We start from the raw sequence: 4869 nt of genomic DNA, 5'->3' as shown, positions 1-4869 counted from the left end.
CAGCAGGGGGAGGCCCGCACACCACAAAAAAAAAAAAAAAAAAAAAAGCGTACCCTAACCCGTACCCTAACCCTAACCCGTATTCTAACCCTAAACCTTATCCTAACCCGTACCCTAACCCTAACTCTAACCCATAAACTAACCCTAACCCATACCCTAACCCTAACCCGTACTGTAAACTTAAACCTTACCCTAACCCTAACCCATAACCTAACCCTTACGCTAACCCTAACCCATACACTAACCCAAAACCATACCCTAAGCCGTAAGCTACCCCTAACCCGTAGCCATACACTAACCTGTATCCTAAACCGTAAGCTAACCGTAACCTTAATCCTAAACCGTACCCTAACCCGTACCCTAAACCGTACACTAACCCTAACCCATACCCTAACACTAACCTATTCCCTAATCCGTACACTAACCCTACCCCATAGCCAAACCCTAAACCATACCCTAAACCTAACCCGTGCCCTAGCCCTAACCCTAACACTAACCCGTACCCTAACCCTTACCTAATCCTAACACATACTCAAACCCTAAGCCGTAAACAGTAAACTAAACAGTAAACTATCCCTAACCCGTAACCCAACATGTACCCTAAACAGTACCCTAATCCTAACGTTAACCCTAACCCATACCATAACCCGTAGATTAAACCATATCCTAATCCTAACCTCTATGCTAACACTAACCCGTTCCCTAACACGTACACTAACCCTAACCCGTAGCCATACCCTAAACTATACCCTAACCCTAACCCATACCCTAAGCCGTACCCTAACCCGTACCCTTCACAATGGTTTTCCCCATTGTCGGTCAGCCGAAGAGGATCTGGGTTTGGCTTCATTCATTCCTTCCAAAAGTATTTACCGAGTAGCCACCGTACGCTGAACCATGCTCTAGGTGCTGAAGCTACAGCAGTTAAAAAGGAAAATCCTGCCCACCCTGAGCATACATTATAGATTCCTTAATAAAGGAGCTAGCAGATTTACCTATGCTTACTACCTCATTCTTCAGCCTATGCTTTTCCCAAACAGCCAGTTTTTGTTTTCAAGACTTCTCCAAAGCAGAAAAAAATCACATTATAAAACGAGTTCTTGAAGTACAGAAGACTAAGTATGATGGGCCTTTAAAAAGGCGCTCTCAGATTTCTTCTCTTCTTAGTGAGAGGCACAATGGATCCTCTGGTGATGAGAACCAATAAACCAATGTTTTCTTTCATAAACCAAGTTTGAAGCACTGACCAAATGCACGTAATCCTTACCCTTCCTATCTGGAGGGCTAAGGAACCACCAAAAGCACTCGGAGAGTTAGAATGGTAAAGAGGCCCAGTTCTCATCTTAAGTGTTCATACGACACACACATATACACACACAATCATGACGATGTGAAGTGATGAATATGTTAAGTAGCTTGATTGTGACACTTATTTCACCATGTATATGTATATCAGAACACTGTCCACCTTAAATATAAACAATTTTTATTTGTTACTTATACCTCAATAAGCTGGAAAAAATAAAATATAAAATTTTTTTTTAAAAAGGGTTCATTTAGATGTCTCTGAGACAGAATGAGTAACAGAGGTGTTGAACAAGCACTAGAGAAAATGGCTCAGTAAGGCAGTAAAGCAGGAGCGCAATCAGGCCAGAAGCACTTTGGCATGGCCCTCACATAAACATGTCAACTTCTGTTTCACCTTTTCAAATATAGAGTAACTATATCAAGGCAGTAGGGGAAAAAGAGTAGCTATTTCCTGGCTTTTTAGAAAGACTCCACTGAAGCCATCCTTGCCCTTTGCTGAAAAGAACCTTATGCAGGCTTTTGCCTCCGGCAAAAGTCATGTACTTTCCCACGTGGTGGTGGAGCACATTTTCATTCTTCAACTCTTACTTTCTTGTATAAGGTGAGGAAATTAGTTACCTGGAACGTTCTCTCTATCCAAAGCCTGTCCAAATAACCCCCAGGTCACTTAGAGGCATTCAGATAAATGTCACCAAAACTCCCCAAATGCTGCTGGCTATAAATCAACTATTTAAAAATAAAACCAAGCCTATTTTTAAAATTAATATTGAAATGAAGGTGCCTTCAATGCTTGACTTTATCTTATAAAAACTGAGTAAACTTTTTCTTAACGAATCACGAAATTATACATACTCAGATAAGTTAAATATTTTAAGAATAAAATTATATAGCTAAAATAGTTTTATAAATATGTATTTGATTCATATTAGATTCTCCGTATCAATAAGGTCAAATTATATGAATGTAAGGGAGAGCACTGCATTGGATGGCTTTCAAAACTTCACTGAATAATATTCAAATAGTTTTGATATAATACAAATTTCTTGGAGTAAATATTATACAATTCTATCGGTGATAACAATAAGATTTATTACAATCATTTATACTATTAATAAAATGGTACATTGGTATAATGGCACATCATACTTTCATGATCTATGTTTTATTATGGAGACTTTTATTTATTTACTCAATAAATATTTTTTCATCCAGTTATAATACTATGACCCGATCACGATGCTACTCAAAGGGAATACAGATATGACCAAGAAATAGTCATTTCTTTAAAAAACATGTAGTCTAGTCAAGGAAAAATATGTTGTATGTGCAATTATTTAATCACAATATTAAAATAAGTTATACAATAAGTTAAACAAAGGAATCACATAGGAAAAGTATTTCATTGAGCCTCATGGAATCTGAAAACCCTCTCTTTAGGAAGAAATTGTTAAGCAAAAACATGAAAAGTAATAAGATGGTAGTCAGGTAAAATATACGAAAAAAGTATGTTCTAAGCAGAAAGAAGGAAGGTGAAAAGGCCCAGAATTTGGCACATTTGAGGAACTGACAGAAACACAATGTGCCATAGAACTGAGCAGAAAGGATAGAGATGCAACTTGATTAGAAATGAGGCTGGAGAGCAAGAAGAACCCAAATCATGAAAGGAATTTTAACACTTGTGAGAGTAAGAAGTCTTTGAAAGATTACAAAGGAGTAACAACAAATTTAAGTTTATCAAAGACGGTTCTGGCTACAATGGGAAACAAGAATTGGACAAGATAAAAGTAGAAAATTAATTATGATATTGTTGTATAACACAGAAAAGACAATGGTGACATGAACTAAAGAATTTACAATGTGAATGAAGTGAAATTCGAAGGAAACAGTGAATATGCTGAATGTAGCTTTTGAAGTTGGAGGAGTTATGAGTGAGATCATGAGAATGACTGACTGCCTTAAAGTTCAACATGCCCCAAAGAAAGCCATAATTCTCATTCTCAATCATACTCATCCTCAAGTGATCTGTCTGTAAATGTTACTACCAACCACTCAGTTGCATAAGCCAGAAACCAGAAAGTAAGCCTTGCCACCTCCCTCCCTAAGTATTCAAGCCTCCTCCTATCTCCTGACTGGTCCCCATTCATTTTCTTCCATTTCCAGTCCCATGGTTCTTAGCTATGCAGAAGAACAGGAGCCTAAAGAGAAACTGAACAGAAAGTGTCTGGGAAAAGAAAACTGGGAGAGCTTCCTATGGAACTACAAAAGAGAAAGCTTCAAGGAGTAAAGCCAGCTCACTGTCGCTGAGTGACCAAAACAGGGATGCAAAATCTCTATTGGATTAAGGTATTATGTAAGATGTTGCTAATGTGAGGAGATTTCCATTGGAATAATGAATGGAAGCCAGACTGTCCTGAGCTGAGGAGCGAATTAAAAAATAAAACAAAACAAAAAACAGCAGAGATGTGAAGAGTGAAAAAATAATTCTTCCCAGCAGCCTAACAGAGATAGCACAGTACATGACAGAAGATCTGCCACCAATAAAGGTTTTGATTTTTGTTTGTTTTTGTGTGGGGGAATGAGAAGGCCTTGAGCATGTTTAAATGCTGCTACAGAAAATCCATAGAAAAGATGAAGAAACAAGTGAGAAAATATAATTTAAGAAGATAGATTTAAGAGGAGGTAGAATTGGGCCAACAGAGGAGAATATCACTTGCATGTAACAGAAAAGAAGAAAGGATTTTTTAATGCTTTGAGTTTTTAAGCTGTAAATGTCATTTACTTTTCTAGAATTTAGAGAATTTATAAGTAATATTCATCAAAATAGTTCTTTCTCTTGTTACTGATTAAACAGAAATGCTTATGTAACATTAAACATGGCAGTGGCTGTAACACTGATTAGATAGAGGTGTTGATATTGATATGACATATATTTACTCACAATCCCACCATCTTACTTTACACTGCTCTTATTACCAATGTTTTCTTTGATTAAAAGTATTTCACTACGTTGTTTGTAATTTCACTGCCTGTGTTTTCTTTTTGATAAGTGCAGCTTGTATTATTTAGATTTTTATCCTAATGACTATATAATGAAATTAAACCTTTATATATCCCTTTTTTAAACACCTTTATTGGAGTATAACTGCTTTACAATGGTGTGTTAGTTTCTGCTGTATAACAAAGTGAATCAGCTATACATATACATATATCCCCATATCTCCTCCCTATTGTGTCTCCTTCCCACCCTCCCTTTGCCACCCCTCTAGGTGGATACAAAGCACCGAGCTGATCTCCCTGTGCTATGTGGCTGCATCCCACTAGCTATCTATTTTACGTTTGGTAGTGTATATATGTCCATGCCACTCTCTCACTTCGTCCCAGCTTACCCTTCCCCCTCCCCGTGTCCTCAAAACCATTCTCTACGTCTGTGTCTTTATTCCTGTCCTGCCCCTAGGTTCATCAGAACCTTTTTTTTTTTTAGATTCCATATATGTGTGTTAGCATACGGTATTTGTTTTTCTCTTTCTGACTTACTTCACTCTGTATAACAGACTCTAGGAC

Source organism: Physeter macrocephalus, chromosome 20 (assembly GCF_002837175.3).
Source record: "Physeter macrocephalus isolate SW-GA chromosome 20, ASM283717v5, whole genome shotgun sequence".
Classification (NCBI taxonomy): domain Eukaryota; kingdom Metazoa; phylum Chordata; class Mammalia; order Artiodactyla; family Physeteridae; genus Physeter; species Physeter macrocephalus.
Note: the sequence above shows the minus strand (reverse complement) of the source record.